This window comes from Canis lupus, chromosome 20 (assembly GCF_011100685.1).
Source record: "Canis lupus familiaris isolate Mischka breed German Shepherd chromosome 20, alternate assembly UU_Cfam_GSD_1.0, whole genome shotgun sequence".
NCBI lineage: Eukaryota > Metazoa > Chordata > Mammalia > Carnivora > Canidae > Canis > Canis lupus.
The window spans coordinates 19567683-19588590 of record NC_049241.1 but is presented as its reverse complement, the minus strand read 5'-3'; positions in this window follow the sequence as shown (position 1 = coordinate 19588590).

The window sequence follows — 20908 nt, the reverse complement described above, 5'->3', positions numbered from 1 at the left end:
ATCTGCCACACCAAATGACTTGCCTCCAATTTGCATAGGCTGTTCCCTCTGTCTGGAGTGCCTTTCCTCCTGCCTCTTCACTGAGCTTCCTCTTGCTCATCCTCTAGGTCTCCTCTTACATCCATCACTCCCTCCAGCACAACTTCTCTGACCACTTCAAGACTTAGGTAAGCACCTCTTCCATGGGGCCCAAACATGAATGAATAAATGAATGAACAAATTAATCAGTCAATCAATCAACTCTCTAGAGAAGATGGTGCTGGTATTCAAGTTCTTGATGAAAAGGAAAGGTCACAAGAGGAGAAAGGAAATCTACGAGTCTATTTTTAGCCAATAAATACTTTCTCTTTGACACTTATTTTCCAAACAAAAATGTACTAAGTTCATACCCTGAGTCAGTTGCAGCTGTGCTGGACACTGAGATATATTAGCAAATGGGACAGACACATATCTTGCCCTTTAGGAAATTATAATTGAGCAGAAAAGATAGATCCTAAGTAAACAATTCAGCAAAACTTAATGTGTACTAGCCTTAACCCTCTTGTAACAGAGTGAATTTTCCAAAGATGGCTGTACCAATACATATTCCCTTCAACCTCACAATGTAACTGACACTCCTCCATTGAAATGTGGGTTCTATCCTCTCTCCTCTTAAAACCAGGTGGACTTTGTAAAGCTTTGACCAATAGAATGTTGTAGAAGCAATACAGAGTGACTTTCAGGTCTATTAAAAGCGACACAATTTCCACCAATTCCTCAATCCATGTATCTCTCCCCACTCCCCTCATCACCCTCTCTCAACTCTTCCTTTGGAACCCAGCCCACTATGTTTGCAAGAAGGCCCACAACACATGGAGAGGCCATGTATGGATGTTCTAGCCAACAACAGGTCTCAGGCCACAGACAGCATTACCCTCTACTCGTTTGAATGAGTGAGACTTTAGATGAACCCACCCATAAGCCTTTGGCTCTTCCAGCTGACACCACGGAGCAGAAAGAAGCCATCCTCATTGTGCTCTGTCAAATTCCCAATCCACAGAATCCATGAGCATAACAAGTGATTGCTTTATGCCACCAGGTTTCGGAGCAATTTGTTCTGCAGCCATGGCAACTATATTATTTCTCTAGGCTTACTTGCAGAAAAGAATACTGGGCTAGAAATAAAGAGAGAGTAAAATACATCGCCATTTCTGTCTTTTAATAGCTATTGCTATGCATTGGCTGTGTGAACTTGGGCATGTCATTTCCCATCTCTGGGTTCTTAGCCTTCCCATGTATAAAGTAAGGGGATGGGGCTGGATGATTTTGAAGACCCTAGGAAGCTTGAAAACTCTAACGGAGATTCATTTATGGGATGACCCAATCAAAACCATGTCAGTTGATATGGCAAGAGGTGAACTCTTTAATTGAAATTCCTGATTTTGTCTAAAAATCTTTCTAGAGGGTGAACTCAACTCAAGCCATTAGAAAAACAAAAAGATTCCTCTAATGTATAATTCATGAAAGAAAAGTGGGTTTGACCCAGCAGGTCATTTGGAATAAAAATGCCATAAAAATAAAATATGTTATCCCTCCCCTTCTGCCTCCCTCATCCCTTATACTAGCTAATGGAGGGGAAAGAGTGAATTAAACTGGAGTTCAGGTCAAAGGTTTAGTTGATTCATTCCAGAATGGTCATTCCCTACAGCCGCTCCAGTAACAGACAGACACTGCAGATGTTGAGGTAGGGTTTGTCCCCACCCCCGGGGCCCCTCGTCCTCAGTGATAAGGCCTTTCCTTCTTCCCCAGGGAGATGACCTCACCTTCTAATGGACTGCCCAATTAGGAAGCACATGAGACTGTTAAGAAGACACCCTGTCCGCTTCAAAAGCTTTGGGGAAATTCCCCAAGGGGCCAACCTGTTTCACAGAGCAAAGGGAAAAAAGTAGACAGCCTGTAATTAGTATAATAACCTGTTCGGATTCCACCTGCCTGTGATTTCCCCAGCTTGTTCATCCATTCATGTATTCATTCACTCAGGCAACAAATATTTACAGAGCAGCTGTGATGTGCAAGCCCTGGTGATACGACAGGTCCCCCAGAAGGAGCTAACGATTTGTGTGCAAGCGATTGATTACGGAAGTGCTCCCACGGGCATCTGGTGGGGAGATGGAGGGAGGGCAGGACAGGGAGAAAGATGCCAAATGAAGGTTGATTTCAAGCAAGTCCAAACCTCAGCCTGGTCCTTCAGGGAGCTCTGAAGTAAAAAGCATGCCTCAGGATTTGTCCCAATTCAAAGCCAAGGAGCTGGGCTTTCACACCTCTGCATCTGATATTGGTATGGGTTGCCCCCCCTCTCCCCGCAGGATCAGAAGTCCCAGGCAATCTGGTACTCTTTGCATGCAGGCAAAGTAGCTCCAATAGCCTGTGGACAGTCCTTCAAAAAGTCACCAGTGCAGGCCAGCAGAAGTGAAACACCACAGAAGCCAAGAGCAGATGTGTTCCATCCTGCCATTCGCAGTATATCAGCAATATCTCACCTCATGGTTGCAAGATGGCTGTAGCAGCTCCAAACTTCCCACCTGATCACGACAATATCCAAAGGCTAGAAGGACAGGAAAGAAGCTATCCCCCTACAAATGTGACTTGTCAGAGGAAGGAAGATTTCTCCTGGAAGCCTCCAACTTGGCATCATGTCCTATTTGCTAGAATTAGGTCAGTGCTCACTTTTAAACCAATCACTGCCAGGAGGACGGAATTACTGTAATTGGTTATCTGGATGGAGGAGGGGTCGCTTTTCCTGAGCATCTTGCCCACCTGCTTGGAATCTGATGGGTTTTTGTTAGCAAGGAAGAAGAGGGAACAGCTTTGGGGTGGGCAATGAGCTATGCGTGTGGTATTAACCAATCACAAAGCACCAAGCTCTCTGGACTACAGTGATTGATTCACAGATGGGCATATTACGCAAGCCAAGCCAATCAGAGTTAATCCTGAGAATACCACTTTAGTCACCTGGAAGGGGGGCTTACTCCCTGAAAACATCTTAGGCCAGAGTTGTGACAGCCATCCTAGCATCATAAGGAGCATGAAAGTAAAACTATCACAAGGGGGCAAATGAAGTGGAATAAAGAGTGGTTGAGAGATCAAATCTGAACTCAGAACCCCTGAATCCAGGCTTTCCCAAAGCCAACTCTAAACTTGGGCAAGAAACAAAAAAGTCCCTTTTTGCTTAATCGAGATTGGGTTGGGTCGGGTCTTCTGTTCTTTGCAACCAAAAGTTTCCCAGGAGATACAAGTGGTGAACAAGGCAGACCCAGTCCCTGCCCTAATGGAGTTCAAAGTCAGGAGGCAGGTTCTGAGCAAGAAATTGCATGTATAATCTGAGTGACAAAGGTCAAGTGCAGAGGCCTGGCACACCACATAAGACGGAAGGGCCAATCTGATCTAGACTCCGAGAGGTCCCCCTGGGGTGGTGTGGTTCCAGCTGGGATGAGAAAGGAAATGGCTATGTTTCCCAAGTGGACGCCTCCACTACCCTTTGGCTTCCCAGACAGCGCAGGAAGCAGGGCTCGCTTGGGGAGCTTGCCGATTTCCTTTCTCTCTGACACACCCCTCACTCTTTAATCCATTCTTCCAGTACACTAATTTGTTCAAAAGCTGCCAAGAACGATCAGGGCTTTTTGTTATTTGTTTTTGTTTTTTTTTTTTCCTGCTCCTGTAAAAGCCTTTATTTCTGGAGAAAGACTGTGATTTCTTTCATGTTCAGGAGTGTTTTCTTTTTCATTCCTTCATTCTCTGTGTTAATTGGAGCAGTTGAGTCAGGTCGTGAGGAGGGGAGGGATATAACGAACTCTTGGCCCAGTGCAGGTCATCAGTGCAGACAAGAGACGCTGTACGTGGGGCAAACCCTCCAGGAAATGTGGAACCTACACCTCCTCAGAGAAAAACGCCTCTCTGCTCTCTCTTAATCTGGCCCAGGGATGTTTGTTCTCTGGCATCATTTGCTGACACAGAAGGGAGAAAACCTCCAGGTTCAAATGTCCCCATGCCATTGTCTCTTCCTAGCTATGTGGTCTCAAACAAGGCTCTGAGCCTCAGCTTCCTAATCTGTGAAATGAGAATAATAAAATCTGACTAAGTGAACTACCTCAGCGGGCCCAGGGGAGCACCAGAGGCTTTACGGTCAGTGAATGTGCTGACAGGCAGGTTCTATCGAGTCAGGACCCGTGATGGCACACCTTTGCTCAATAGTGGTCCTCAGGCCCCTTTCTCCAGCCCCAAGCAAAGGGTCCGAATCTCCTCATCCCCTCTTTACTGTGCCCTGATCTTGTGTCCAGCATGGAAGCTTCCATAGCACACTCTAGGCCAACATAGCTAAGTGGAAGGGTCATTGCTGTGGTTCACCACCTCAGGTTGGGAAGACTTGCATTTCAGGCCATAGTTTCCACTGCTTGATGCTGAATTGCTCCTCTGGGAGAAACTCAGCCACCAGCACCAACACCTTGATTCCAAAATGGAGGAGCTGGGACGGATCCTTGGTGCTTCATTATCCACTTTGTAATACATGCGAACCACTTCTGCAGGCCGACTCTGTTGACATGATGTGAATGGCTTCCCTGGAATTGTGCCATTCAGCTGAGGCCTGATACGTGAACACAGCTACTCTGCAGAGCTCTGCCACCACCATTTGAGCCAGTGGGCCTTTTAACACATCAGGGCAACCCCGAGAAGCAACACTAGGTTGGTCTTTAAAAGTAGGAGTTGGGAAGCCAAGGCTGAGGGCCCATGGGCAATCTTGGCCTCTGCTCTTCAGCCATCGCTGGCTTTCCAAATGGCGTTTCCAAGGTTGTGTCAGAGTCCCAGAGAGAGGCAGGATGTCCAGGTGGGCCCTGCCTACACAGCCCCCTCCACATCCTAACTTCAGGGAGAACACCCCAACTCCTCAACAGTTTAGAAGTGGGATTCTAAATAAGGATGTGTCTCAAAGAAAGGAAAGAGGAGAGGAAGCAGGGCAGATGATTAGGCTAGTGGGTTGCTAAAGCTCATCTCCTTTTTATGTTTGATGACTCGCCCTTAGCCAAGAACCTCCGACTGACACTTTTGTTCTAATGACTTCAAGGAAAGAAAGTCCTTTCACGGCTGATGTAGGGTAAATGGATCAGCTGTTTCTCTCTCTCTCTCTCTCTCTCTTAAGATTTATTTATCTATTTATTATGAAAGACACACACAGAGAGAGAGAGAGAGAGAGAGAGAGAGAGAGGCAGAGACACAGGCAGAGGGAGAAGCAGGCTTCCTTCGAGGAATCAGATATGGGACTCGATCCCAGGACTCCGGGATCACAACCTGAGCCGAAGGCAGACGCTCAACTGCTGAGCCACCCAGGTGTCCCGGATCAGCTGTTTCTTAATCCAAAACAATGCAGGTGGTTCTGAGGTAAAAGGCTCCTCAGAGCAGGGTGCCTGGGTGGTACAGTGGGTTAAGTGTTGAACTCTTGGTTTCACCTCGGGTCATGATCTCAGGATCACGGGATCTAGCCCTGCACTGGGCTCTGTGCTCAGCAGGGAGTCTGCTTGAGACTCTCCCTCTGCCCCTTCCTTGCTCTTTCTCTCTCTAAAATAAATAAATAAATCTTTAACAAAAAAAGATTCTTCAGATCAGCAGTACTTCACTTTACTGTGCACACAGATCCCTCAGCAGCTTATTAAAAATCCAGATTCCTGAGATCCTATACTCTGAGGGTAGTGACTTTGAGTTGGGGCCTGGGGCCAAGGACAGAGTCTGGTGTCCCCTCTGTAACTGAGACCACGCCAGTTAATCCTCTGTGCCTCAGCCTTATCATCAGGGAAGTGGGTACAATCATGTACAAACCCTAGGGTTTGTGAGGAGAAAATGAGCTATTAAGTATAAAGCACTTAGAACAGTGGCCAGCACATGATACATGTTCAATAAATGTGACTTAATATCACAGTGGAATCCAGGAAGCCCAGGGTGACTGATAAGCAGCCCTGGGTGATTCGGAAGCAGAAGATCCACAGGCCGCACTTGGAGAACCACAGATCTACAAATACTCGGACCAGCCTTCCTTACCTGCAGGCAACTCCTTTCCCTTTGGTGAGAAACAAGAAGTAAGACACTTGTGTGCCACCAAGCCATCTGTGTGTCTGAAGAGGCAGCAGCTATTTTTCCCTCAAATGGAAATAGCTTGTTATTCCAATTAGATGTGTAAAACATGCTAATTACCATCCCCCAAATCAGAAAGGTCAGAGATGGAAAGAAAAAAAAAAACTATGAATAATCCCCCAACCCAGAGAAAATAACTCGTAATGTGTAGTTTCTATGCCTACACACACACACACACACACACACACACACACACACACATTTTTAATTTTTTTTATTCTACCGTAATCACCGTTTTCCCTTTAATAATGTGACAGGAACATCTTGCTGTGTCAGTAAACACAGCCCTGTAACATTCATTTTCATGCTACTCGGTATTCCAAAGTATGGACATAATGCTATCAGCCAAACCCTAATCGTCAGACATTCAGGCTATTTCCTTTCTGGCCGGCTGATGACACTCGCGGGAATATCTGAGTTCCTGGGGTGCCCTGCACTTTTCCCCGCAGTGACAGTGGGCACGGATAGGCTTTGCTGGGTCAGCCTCACCTGCAGTGCTGAGTCTCAGAGACCCAATGGTCACGGGTTTACACTCTCAGGTCAGATCCGCTGGCTTCCCCTCCAGCTCCACTCATTAGCTCTGTGACTTGGGGCAGCTAATGAACTGCCAAAGGCCGCGGGTTCCTGTCTGTAAAATGGGGACCCCTGAGCTGTGTGTGAGAGAATGCATGAAGTCTCAGCGGGGTGCCTGGCACCTGTTGGGCTTGGTCACTTACCAGGCACTTACCAAATCTTTAGTGAACTGAAATGTCACTAAATGTCGTTGCACATTAGCCAAGACTCCCCCTAAGTTCCTAAGGTCAGAAGGGCCACACTCTTAAGGACTTCATTCATGCTGTCCAGTTAGCCTCCAGCAATGCTGTTACCACCCACAAGATATAAGAATTCTGGTTTCTGGGGATCCCTGGGTGGCTCAGCTGTTTAGCGTCTGCCTTTGGCACAGGGTGCGATGCTGGAGTCCCGGGATCAAGTCCCATGTCGGGCTCCCTGCATGGAGCCTGCTTCTCCCTCTGCCCGTGTCTCTGCCTCTCTCTCGCTCATAAATAAATAAATAAATAAATAAATCTTTAAAAAAAAAGAATTCTGCTTTCTCTTGGCCCTCAAAAACAGGTGCTTCCTGAGCTAATCTGTCCCACTCTTGGCAGGGAAAGCCTGGAACTGTCAGAACAATTCCTTGAGGCCACAAAGGTGAGGCCTCTGGAGTCACATCTCTGTAGGAAAGAGCAAGACGGCTGGTGTCCCGGAGGGGCAGGGAAGCATCCACCCTCTCTCACTCTGTGACTAAACCACATTAACCTTGCTTGAGCGCTGGAGTCACGTCTGCCAAAGCGTATCAGCAGAATATTCGGGCATCTCTATCCCGGGGCCTGCAGAGGCCGCCCCTGCCTCCTGCCTGGCTCTGTCTCTCAGCGCATCCGCGACCAGTGGCATCCCTCCCGAGCAAGGGCTGGTCTGGCAGGGATGCTTCCTTGGGTCTCCCAGAGATGCAGCCCAGGCCTCCTTCCATGGCCTTCCATCACCCTCAGCTGTGACCAGCTGGTCTGTTTTTCAGCCGCCAATGGCTAATTCCAGGATTACACTTTCTAAGTTGATGAAATGTAATATCCACAGTGTAAAAGCTTTCGACTTCTCCCAGCAGTGAAGCATGGGGCAGTTCTCCAGGGGCCGAAGATCGCGTTTAGACCATGGTAGAGCATGGTCTGCATGGCTAAACCCTTTCAGGACACACGGCCCCGTGAAAGGGAGGGAAAATTCTGGCCAAGAGGTATGAACTTTATTACAACATGTTCTTGGTTCCTGAGGAATTGAAGAATCTGCTCTTGGTCACGTTCTCTAAATGTGTGGAGAAAGGACAAGGGGGAAATTTCTTCCAGGTGGTATGACATTCTCACCCCAAAGTTTTTACCCTCAGAGTAGACTTAGAAAAGGGGATTTGAAGAACATAGAAAGAAAATGAGCATTTTCAAAAGAGGGAGCTATTTTTCATTTTCTGCGGGGACTTGACACCTATCACAAAACAACTTCAACCCACAGAAAGACCTGTTTAAGCATGTTTTTAAAATTTCTTCCTCAGCTGAAGAATAATGACATTTCCCCCAGATTGTTAAAAAAAAAAACAAAACAAAACACAGGCATTCAGAAAGATCTAAGAAAAAGAGATTATTAGTAACAAAAAATAGTAACAGTAATGACAGCCATAATTCATGAAGCACCTAACATTTTTGGGCAGTTCACTACCACATTCACCTTTATTAAATCTCTGTAGAGCAATAGTAATGTAACAAAGGCTGCATTATCCTTATTTTATAGATAAGGAAACCAAGCCTAAAGAGGCAAAACAATTGGATCAAAGTTGGCTAATGTGTTTCTAACCTTTTATTAAACTATGCATTTTTAAAAAGTATACAGTTAGGGTCACCTGGGTGGCTCAGTCAGTTAAGCATCTGTCTTCAGGTCAGGTCATGATCTCAGGATCCTTGTATCGAGTCCTGCATCGGGCTTTCTGCTCAGCAGGGAGTCCGCTTCTCCCTCTTCCCATGCCCCTTCCCTGTGCTCTCTCTCTGTGTGTCTTATATAAATAAATACAAATTAAAAAAATAAAAAATAAATTGAAGAAGTATACATGATAAGGGTACACATTGCCAGCTGGATAGATTTCACCGGATAAACACATCCATGTAACCAGTAGCTCAACTGCAGATCTCAAGAAACAGAACATCCTTACCAGCCCACCATGAGCTCCTCTCCTGTTACCTGCCACTCACTAACCCCGAAGGACAACCATTGCCCTCAATTACACCATAAAGTCATTTTGCCCATTCTCAAATGTGCATAAATGGAATCATGACATATTTACTCCTCTGTCCATAATTTGCTTTCTGCGGCGCTGTGTCTGTCGGATTCATCCACGTTGCTGTATGTGGTCTTAGTTTGTTCACGCTAGCTGCAGCATAATACTCACTGGTATGGATATCTGTTCTGTAGCTGAATATCTGGGTTGTTGCCAGTTGGTGGCTCTTACAAATGGGGCAGCTGAGAACATTCCTGAACATGTCTGCTGGTGCATGTACATGTCTACATATACATTTCTGCTGTCCAAAGTGGCTAGGTCCATTTACACTCCCACCACAGTGTAGAAGAGTTCCAGTTGCTTTACTGCCTCAGTGAGACTTGGGATAGGCTCTTGGTTTTGTACTAGACATTCTTCTGGGTGGATGTCAGATAACTTTTAGGTACAGGGGCAGAGCATCAGACCCAAACATTTCTAGAGCCATGCCTAGCCCGGTGCTGCACACTTGGAGGGTACTTGAGGGATATCTGTTGAATTAATAAATGACCCCAAAATGCTTGTGGTGTTTTTTCAACAGGGTTCTACTGTAGGCTCTCCCTCAGTCCCAGACTCCTGCATATCACAGGCTCTCCTTTCTCTGAAACTACCCAGAAAAACAGCCTGACATAACACCTTCTTAGAAACTTATAGTCAGTAGTGAAAGGAAGCCAAGGCAGGTTGTGAGTTGACTCAGAAGGACACAGGCACAGCCACAGGGTGGTGGGGTCTCAGGTGGTAGAGCAAGACAAAACATCCCAGGTGCCCACCTACAGCCAGAAGTCAGCAGCAACTGTTCCCCTCAAAGAACAGTCCCTGGAGTAAAAGGAGGAAGAAAAACAAGAAGGGAGCAGTGCCAGCAACCCCACACGTGTGCACTAACACAGCATATAGGAGAGAGGAGGTAGGGCATTCTGTGAGCTAAGGACAGAGAGGAGTCTCTTAATTCCCTCGCAAACCATGTAGGTTCGTTAGGGCAACTCAGAGGAAACCAAATAAATAACTGTTCCAATTTTAAATACCCTCCTGAGAACAGGATTAAGTATGATTAAGACAATTCTATTTATTGGGAACAAAAGATGTTGCCCAGGGCCTACTGCCCTCAAGCGCACATGGGCTGAGAGCTTTCCTCTGCCGCTTCTTTGTGATCCCACTGGCAAAGTATGGGAAGGGAACAGTAACAGCAACTTAGCACTTCTGAGTGCTTATTAGATACGAGACCCTGCCTCTGCTGGAGTTGCCTCATTAAATGTTCACAAAGCCCACAAGGCAGGGACTGTCCCTGTCCCCATTTAAAGTCCAAGGGACTAAAGCCTGGAGGGGTAATAGCCGAAGATTAGACTGCTGGTTAGCAAGTGATAGAGAAGGGATTTGAACCCTAGTGCCCCAGCTAGCCACGGCTATGTAACAAATTACCCCCAGAACGTAACAGCTTAAAACAACCACCATCTGGGCAGGGGTAGGCTCCATGCAGTGTTGACTGGGGTCACTGTGGGTATTTAGCTGGTGGGGGGATTCATCTGGAGGGTTGGAGACAGCTTCTCTCACATGCCTGCTGCCTTGGTAGGGAGGGAGGCTGAGTGGCTAGGCAGGGACCATCACCAGAAGAAGAGGTGTGATCTTTCCAATGAAGCCATCTCAGGGTAATGGGGCTCTTACACAGCAGCTCAGGGCTCACAGAGGGAGCCAGGGGAGGAAGTGGAAGCTGCCTGAGGCCTGGGCCCACAGCCAGTACAGCATGGCTTCAAGCCTGTCAGAGAGCCCAGCCAGGTCCAGGGCAATGACACAGATGTGACCTCTTGGTGCGAGGGGTATCACAGACTTTCTTCAATATATTATATTTTTTGTCTTTGTTGATTCCAGAGCCCTGGGCCATAACCATGAATGTATACTCCTTCTCTGGTTATTGTTGGGTGTCTCCTTTGTGCGTGGCATTTTACTCACCTCCTAAAAGAAAAAGTAAGAGAGAAAGAGAAAGAAGAAGAGGAGGAGGACAAGAGGAAGAAGAGGAGAGGGAAAGAAGAGGAGGAAGAGCAGGAGAGGAGGAGGAGGAGGAGGAGTGGAGGAGGAGAAAGAGAAAAGGGGAGGAGAAGTAGAGGAGGAGGAAGAGGAGAAGGGGAGGAAAAGAGGAGGAGGAAGAGGAAAAGGAGAAGAGAAGGAGGAGGAGCAGAGGATAAAGAGAAGAGGATGAGGAGGAGAAGAAGAGGAGGAAAAGGAACAGGAGAGGAGGAGGATTTGAGTAGGAGAGGAGGAGCAGAGGAGGAGGAGAAGGGGAGGAGAAGAAGAAAGGGAGAAGAGGAGAAAAAGGAGGAGAAGAGGAGGAGGAGCAGAGGAGAGGAGAAGAGAAAAGGAGAAGGAGAAGAGGAGGAGGAGAAAAGGAGGGGGAGGAGGGAAAGGAGAGAGGAAAGAAGGGAGGGAGAGGTGAGTCCAGAAGAAGGGAAGGGAAGCTAGGAGACAAGCATTTCTCCCATTCTTAGATGAAGAAACCCAAGGTCAGAGAAGCGAGTCCTGGCCCGAGGTGCCATGGCTCCTGAGGGTGAAAGTCAGGATGCGCAGCCCCCCCTTCTTCCTTCCTTCACCCCTTCTTCCTTCTGGGCCCACGAATGCTCCCCCCTGGCAGGTCTGCAGCCCTAACTTTCCCTTGACCCTTTCCCTTTTGGTGCAAAGAACCCCTGTTCCCAGAAGAGGCTCTGCTGAAGCAGGTGCTGAGGCACCACCAGAGCGGCCTCCCCTCCGCGGGGAGCGGAGTCCTGGCTGCAGAGGCTCACCCCTGGGCCCAATTTCCTCCAAATTGCTTCAGGGAGACCCCAGCACCACAGATGCCACGGGGAGACCACAATGCAGGCCCCCGCGGGGACCTCCGCGCGGTGGACAGTGGGAAGGATGTGCGTGGGGGACCCAGGACCACCTGGGAGACCCGGCCAGCTGCCTGGGGGGTGGCCCATCCCTCACCCCGACACGACTCCGTTCACTGCGGTCATGTGCCAGTGTGGGCAACATAACGCAGCCACGGAAGGCTTTCATTAGAAAAAGGAATCTTTTCAAGACATTTTCCCTCACTCCTTTTTTTTTTTTTTTTTGGTCTTGACAAGAACACACACATACACACAATGTCAATCTAGTTTCATTGGGGGATACTCAGAATTATGGCTAATGTGATTTTCCTAATGCCCTTGGTTCAGTCTTAGAATTTCAAAAATTTCTGGTTGAGATTTTGTTTCGCTGGCAGCAAAGTAGCAAGGAGGTTGAAGGTGGGAGTTCTAGAGACATCCTGCCTGCTTTGAGTCCTGCCCAGACCCAGCAGTGGCTGCGAGGCCCCAGGTACCTCATGCTTGGGCTCAGTTTCCTCAGGTCTGATATGGAGAGAGAAATAGAACCTCCCTCCCAGGGCTGCTATGAAGTTACAAGAGGCAGATATGAAAACACCTTACTCTAGTACCCGGGACTTATGTACTTAGTGTTCGTGTTTATTAAATATTAGGTATTTCCGTTTTGTTATTATTAAGTAGCCCAAAGAGTTCACACATCTAAAGAGTCGCATACACGATGCAGATGTGTGCATCTCTCAGTGTAAAATGACCAGGTGTATATGCCCCTGCCAAGCATCCTTAAACATCTGAATAATTACAAAGGCAATTTGTTTATTCTAGAAGGTTTTTCATACAGAAAAGTAGAAAGAAAAAATAACTGCCACCTATTAGTCCAAGGACCTACAGAAAAGCATTTTTCAACATTTTGGCCAATATACTTCGAGTGCTATTTTGTGTGCATAAACATATTTAATTCTTTTTTCATAAGGTGCTTGCCTTCTTATAAGTCACTCTACTCACTGGTGATATATCATAAATATAGTCACATGTCCTTCCTAGACAGCATCTCATGAAACATCTATGTAATCTTCCATCTCCTGAATACGTTGCTATTTACTGAACTTATCCCCTGCTCTTGGATATGTGGGTTGCTTTCATTATTTTTGCAATATTAAAGACAACAGTGAAATGAACATTCTTGGAAATAAGATCCTGTACACTTCCATGGTCTATTTCCTTTGGAGAAACTTCTAGAAATAGAATTTCTAGTTCAAAAGTTCTGCACATTTTTAACGTTTTAGGTAGGACCGTTGCACCCTCCAGAAAGGGCTCATCACTCCCCCCGGTGGTGAGTGGATAGTTCTTTCCCCTATATTTACCACCCCTGAGCAGTCCTTACTTTTTTGTTGAGCACCTGCTGTCTCCCAAGCACTGCTGAAGATGGCTAGAACAAGTCCTTTTCTCCCTATGCCTCATCTTCACAGGTTTCATATACCCAGCTCTGAGGCTCTGGTTTTAGTGTGGCCCCTTTCCCTCTCTACTTGACTGTCAGGGAAGTGGGACTGTCCGGCCAGTGGAATAGGGTTGGAGACAGAGCTTTAGTCTCTGGGACTATGAAGAATCTGTTCTTCTGCCCTTCGGCCAGGAATGTGCCAGTTCTAATGCCCCTTCCCTACTGCTCTTGTGTCCTCTGTGTCTTGGTCTGTCTTCTAATCTAAGCCTGCTCCCTAAACCTGTGGCAAGGGTTTACAACCCAGACAGGAAGAGAGGTTCAGTGTAAACACCAACTCTCATGGATTAGTAGTGATGACCTGGCTTTCTGACTGAGGACTGAGGCTAGGTCTGAGATCATCCGAAAGAACGCTGCCACAGACCCAGAAACAGAGGAAAACGGTACGTATGCCTATCAATTCTGTTACCTACTCCATTTCCAGGCATTGTCTGTCCTTCAGTCGGATCCTGCTGGATTCATGTGCCATTTCCCTGTCCTTTTGCTTTCTTTTGCTCCTTTCTTCTTCATGCTCTCCCTGGTTCACTTTCTCTTTCTTTGTTTCCACACTTCACAGACCTTTCTCATCTCTGTAAATTGTTTCCTACAGACTACATCCTTGTTGTACTTAGCCTGCCAAGAGAGCTCTCCATTGCTCTCTCTCTCACTCCCTTGATCTCTCTTTCTTGCTCTGCCTCTCTGTTCCTATAGATCATCCACCAAGTTTACCTGTGTTGCCAGAAGCTGTTGGCGGTAAACAGTACTCCCTCCTGGGTGGACAATACGCATTTGATGGGCTGACCACAGGAGGGGCTTCCTTCAGGAAGCCAACAGTGTAGGAAGGAGGGGTCTGGTGCCCTGTGAGAGGCACCAGGAAGCCACCCCACAGGAAGCAAAGCACATGGGTTATGGTGCTTTGTTCATGGTAAAGCACTGCCTGACTGCCTCACAAGTTCCCAGACATTGGTAAAATGTCACTTGTAGAATCAAGTCCGTGCTGCCTCAGCCCTGTGGATTGCACTGAAACCCACTCTTGACAGGGTTAAGTCTCTGGGCATAGTATTACATTTCCCATAAATGGTATCCCCTTACTCAGCCCTAACAACAGATCAAACATTGTGCTGAAATGTCTGCACGTGTTATCTTTCTGGAAGGTGGTTACCAGCATTATTCCCATTTTACAGATGAGAAACTGAGGCCCAGGAGTCTAAGTAGTTTGCCCTAGATCTCTCCACCAGGGAGCGGAGGGACCTCCAACTGGGTCTGTGCAGCTCCACAACATATATTAGTCAATATAATATACACCACTCCCTGGGTGGGGATGGAGGAGATGAAGGGAGGGCAAGATGTCCCACCCATCCATCCCAGTGCACCAGAGAACTTGGAAATAAGGAAGACAGAATCACCATCTGGGAGTTAAACCTTAGAGTCAGTCAAATCAGCAAACTGCAAGGCGGTTCTTTTTTTTTTTTTTTTTTTTTTTGCAAGGCGGTTCTAAAGGATACTGTGGCATCTAGGTCTGCAGGAATGAAAGTATTTGCATATTTAAAGAAAAAAAAAAACTGTGTCCCTTTGAAGGAAGCTTAGCTACAAGTAGTGGAAGCTCTCAAAAAGAGGATTAAAAAAAAAAGAAGATTTAAAGGCTGCCCATCCACGCACCACCCAGGAGAGAGGTGGGTACACCAGGTCTACTGCCCAGTGGCATTCGCTGTTAGGCTACTCATTCACTAGCCTTTTATTTCTGGAGCACCTGAGCTGTGCTGAGCCCTGTCCTGGCCCTGGCGGAGCTGATGTCCTCATCAGGAGGCAGATTCATTGTAAACTAATGAAGTCAGAGCAGCGGGGCCTTCGCCCACCTGTGCCCTTCCTAAGAGCCCTTAATAAAGTGTGTCCGCGTGGCCCCATGATTTTGTGAATTTTGCCAGCGTTAAGACTTCAGCAGCAGCAGCAGCTAAGGCCACCATCTCCACTTCTATTTCTTCTCTGTATTGAAAATAAATATTCCCTGTTGTGCTGACTTAATTTGGACCCCTGAGGAAGTAACCCCCCGGGACAAGGACGAGAGTACACTTGGGTTACTTGAGAGGCGCGGGAGACCCTGGCACTGGAGTGGGAAAGGCAACCAGTGAGGGCAGTCGGCCAACAAGCGCCAGCTCCCTGTGTGAACCCCTGGGGCTTAATCCCATGCAGGCCTTTGAGGGCCAGGCTGCCTTAAAATATAGGTTTTCTTATTGTTCAGGTATGGAAAGGACAACAGATCAGCAGACAACTGCCATTGAAAAGACAGCTTGTTACTCACAGTTCCCAAAAGGACAGGGCACACCGCTCCATGATGGGCCACACGAGGGGGCACCTCAGGGAGAGAGTCTTTATTGTGGTTCCTGCAGGAGAGAAAGGGTGAGGCAGGATAAGCAGGCTTAGGACAGGCTGGTTGGAATAATCCCCGGCAGGTTCTGGGATGTAGCGCTGTCCCTGGTTGTCCGGTACCTGGCCCTCAGGAGGTTAGGGCACGTGGATAGTGGCCTGGAGCGTCAGAACCCAATTAAGGAGGTGGTTGGTGGTATGGGCTCTGGACTGGTTGGTCTGCATTTGAAAGATATACGCCAGGGTGAGTATTTCTATCATTTGGGCTAACCTTGGGAGGGCCAAACCCACCAGGGTCAGCAAGCTCCCAGATGGCAAAACAGTGGCAGCACACTAAACAGAAACCGGACCGCAGAGCCGTCCCACCTCCAGGGCAGGGAGCCACTGGCTGAGGGCTTCTGGGGGTGGTGGTGGTGGGGGGTTTATCTCCCCAGCACTCCTGGTAGGCAAGAGGCTTTGGAGAAAGAAGGAGGTCCTGGCAGCTGAAAGGGCTGGAACAAACTGAAGTGCTAGGACCTGTGGGACATGGGCAGGACACCAGCAGCTCTGTTCCCTGCACCTAATTTTACATCTATAACTGGATATTATTCTTTATCCAGAAGGTCTCCAACATGGTGTAAACTTTGAACTCTACAAAAGTGGGTCTGTCCCTGTGGGAGACAATCAATCAATACCTGATTGTCATGGGCTGGATTGTGTCCCCACGCGAATTTGAGTATTGAAGACCTAACCTGCAGCATCTCAGAATGTGACTGTGTTTGGAGGAAGGGTCTCTAAGGAGGTGATCACATCAAAATGAGGTCATTAGGTGGGTCTTAATCCAATATGACTGGCATTCTTCTAAGAAGAGCCAGACACACACAGAGGAGAGGCCATGTGAAGACACGGGGAAAAAGCGGCCATCTGTAAGCCAAGCAGAGACCTCAGAAGAAACCAGCCCTGCCAACACCCTGACCTTGGACTTCTAGCTCCCTAGACTGTAATAGAAATACCTTTCTACCGTTTAAGTCACCCAGGCTGTGGTACATTGTTCCGGCAGCCTGAGCAAACTCATATACTCATTAAGATGTGATAGGCTGGTAACCGAGCAAACTGGTGTCCAAGAACCTCCCTTTACTGGATCCAGCCTTCCGGGTGGCTGTGGGGCTATTCAGATTTCCCACAGGGCAGGCCCAGGCGGGTGCAGGCTCCAGCACTCTGGAAGGCTCCTGTTCCTTCTAAAGAGGGCAGCCGTCCTCAGCTCCAGCTGACTATAACCACACCTGCTTTACCAAGGGAAGCCAGAAATCTGCCTTCTGTAAGAAAACTCCCTATTTCTAAAAGTTGGTAATGAATTCAAACATTTTTTAAAAAAACATTCTTTGGGCCAACCAAAACAACTCTGCAAACAGATGAGACTCGCATCCACAGTTCGTGCCCCCAGGGTGTATTTCTTCCCTTCGGGGAGCTACAAAGTTCCCATCTACTGGGCACTTCTATTTCTGAGTTGTCACTGAATTACCTGGCATTGACCTGGAAGCCAGACCAACTGGGTTAAAGACCTCAATCCTGCCACTGACTAGCTGCAGGAGCTTGAGCAGGTCACGTCACATCTCGTGCCTTGGTTTCTCATATGGAGAGTGCCTGTCACCAAGGTAGATGAGCACGGAGAGTCAGAGGCATGATCTGCAAATGGCTGGGTGTGCAGCAGGTGTCCAGGAAGTAAAAGCTCTTCAGGCTACCCTCATCGGTTCGCTTCCTTAGCTGTTGTCCACCTCCCGGGAACACTGCAACACGCAGGACTGAGTTTCTGAGCCCACAGGGCCTGTGATAACTAAACTGCAAGGTCAGCATCTCCTGATCATGACCTTGTCAGGCTGCGTGCTGTCCTCTCCTGGGGATGACCTGACCTTGAGACACTGTCCTTTCCAGTGCCTGCATGCCAACATAAAATCACTGCTGTGGTTTGCTCTTAAAGGATCCATAATACTGAGGGCTACAGGCAGGCACGTTTGTCCCTAATAAAACTACCATTCTTTAAAAACATACATCCCTGAAGCTCACTTCTTAGGCATCAGATCACGACGTCAAGGGGCTCCAGAAGGCATCCTGGAGTCTGCTGCTAGACTCACTGCATCACACACATTCATTTTTAATTCCCAGCCAGGTATGAAAAGACAGGAATATGGATCTTGGGAAATGAGACACAAAAGAAGCTAATCTGTCCACCCTGGGCCCCATTCCAGCAGGTGGGCTAGAACAGCTGACAGAGCCTGCATCTTCCTTTTTGTTGTATTTTTCATAAAGTAAACCTGACACCTGGCCCAGGGGTCAATCTGAGAACACGGGCAACAGCACAGCTTCGACGAGCACGTTTTTACATGAATCGGGGGATATTCTTGTTGAGCATTTTGTCTGCTAGGAGGGAGATGGCATAGGCAGGCTTTGGAACTCAGTGGCAATCCAAGCGTGATTATTTCCTAGCCGTGAGGACTTTCAGCAAGCTACTTAATTAACTCTCTCAACCCTGTTTTTCTGATCTGTGAAATGGGCACACAGTAATGCCTGCCTCCTTGATAAGGTAGGAGAAATAAACAACAGAAGGTGAATCCTTAGTGCAGGGCTGCACTTAATTGCTAAAATGCACCCTGCCCCAATGTAAGCACTTTACATGGATTAAATAATTTCATACTCCCAACACGCTATGGGTATGTGCTTTCATTGGCCTCATTTTGCCACTGACAGAATGAAAGCACAGAGAGGTGATGCAAGTCACACAGCAAGTAGACGGGAGAGCCAGGATTTGCACCCCAGCGTCTGGTCTCAGCGTGTATACTCTTAACCATAATGGGAAGGTATTATTTTCATAAATTATCATCGATTTATTTATTTGTTCAGCAAATAGTAAAATAAGAAATAATTGAAAGTGTACTGATATATATTTTTTTAAACATTTAAGTCCTAGATGTGCTGTAGGCAGAACAAAGAGATCTGACTATGGCCTGAGGAGCTAGGAAACACCTTTTTGGTCACAGAACTGGCTAAGCCGAGATGGGAAAACAGAGTTTTAGCTAGCATGATGCTTCCACATTGATGTATCAGAGTCCTCCCTGCCCGGTCTCCACCCCTGCCCCCGCAGAGGGCCCCATAGTGTGCGACTCAGTAGAGCTGGGGTGTAGTCCTCTGTGCATTTGCATCCCTCCCTCTGCCCCCAACAAGCTGGTCTGGGGAGCACACTTAGAGCTTAGAGTTTAGGAAACAAAGAAGGAGAGGAAGGTAGAAATGGCTCAGGGAGAGGAGACTGCAAGGCCAGAGGTCTCACCTCCTAAATGACCCCAATGCCTGATAGTGTTCGCCCCCATCTGGCAAGTGAGAAAATCGAGGTTTAGAGCAATGAATTCACTTGTCACAAAACTTCACAGTGGGGGAGGCAGGATGCAGAGCCAGGTCCAGGACAGACATAGAGCCACCCCCAAGGGTCCCTAGAGGCCAGGCACAGTGAAGGAGGACTGTGGCATGCTGCTCAGCACCCCTGGCACTCCCCAGCACAAACAGCCTCAGGCCGACTTCCCAGCCCCCCCACCCCCCAAGAGAGGCAGAGCAGGTGGGCGGAGCTGAAGAGAACCAGCTCTGTCCAGGCTGCCTTTCCTGCTTGCCCAAGCTGCTACTTCCCAGGGCTCTCCCCTGGGGAATGCTGTTTGGAAGCAGGATGCTCTGACCCTGGGATTGTTTATTCTGTCTCTTTCTCGCTTGTGAAGCCAAACAGCTCAGAATTTCCAGAGCAGAACAGCTCCATGAAGAGTGTTATAGGAGTAACAAAAATCTGGGAAGAGGACAGGGGTACAGACAATACCACCCTCTGATCCTTGCAGATCGAAGCTTCCAGAGAGGAGGCTGGTCTTGCTAAAATCATTACAATAATTCAACAATCTCCATCTCTTTCAGTAAAAACAACGCAAGACGAAACATTCACATTGTAATCAGACACTAATGGGTGGTCCAAGGGTTCACAGTCAATAACAGTAATTACTGGGTTGAGGGCGGTGGGTTCCTAAATGCAGTGCTGAATATTTTTTCCTCATTATCTTGCATAAATCTCATGATCATTCTCAAGGGTGGATGCTTTGTTATCCCCATGTTACAGAGGGAGAGACTTGAAGCTCCAAGAGATGGGGTACCTTGTCACAGACACAGTTCGCAATGGCAGAGCCAGGCTTCAGGTGGAGCTGACATCAAGTCCCTGCTCTAGGTTTCCAACCTGCAGAATCTTCCAAAGTTGACATCCTTCTGTACCACACCCCTCTTTCTTCTCTCCTCCTCCTCTAGAGCTCAATGGCCAAAGGAGTGGGCACAGTGGAATCTGACCTAGGCTTGAACCCATACTCCTTGAGCACATATTAGCTGTGTGACGTTGAATATACGCCCTTGAATTAAGCACAAAAGGGAATTTTCTGGTGGTATTAACTGAAGAATCCAGGGATATAGCAGCTTTCGATCTAGTCTGATCCGGTGGCTCAGATCTGTTTTCTCCATCTCTTAGGCTCTGCTTCCAGACTGTTGGGTCAATTCTAGATGGGATATCCCTTCATGGAGGCCACATGCCTGCCACAGGATGCCCTACATCCTCCCAGGTTCCTATGTGTTAGGAAAGTGTCTCAGCCCTAGCAGGCCCAGTAGAAGTTGTGTTATGTTTCAGTGGCTCTACTGGGGTCTCTGGTGAACCCTTGGGGTCAGAGAAACTTGATATGCTGACTGGCTTGAGCCAACTCATGGCCTTTAAGTCTGAGTTGGGGATAGAATCGCCTCCTAAGTACACTTGCTGACAGTGGAGTGATTCAAGGAAATTAGGGAATAGTTAGCAGGAAGTCTGAATAAATTCCAGATATGCTTGATGAGAGAGAGAGCAACTGCTCCATGTCTCAATCTTCCCCTGTGTAAAATGGGAATTATTGTAGTGTCTTAGCTCAGGATGTCATAACAGAATACCACAGACTGTGTAGCTTAAACAACAGAAATGTATTTTCCCACTGTTCTAGAGACTGGAAGTCTAAGGTCAGGGTGTCTGTCAGCCTGCTTGGGTTCTGATGAGAGCTCCCTTCCTGGCTTGAAGATGGCTACCTTCTCACTGTGTCCTCACTTGGCCTCTCTTATGTGCACACAAGTGGAGAGAAAGATCTCATGTTTCTTCCTCTTCTTGGAAGAGTACTAATCTCATCATAAGCACCTCACTCTCATGACCTAATAAAACCCTAATTACCTCCCATAGGCCCCATCTCTGAA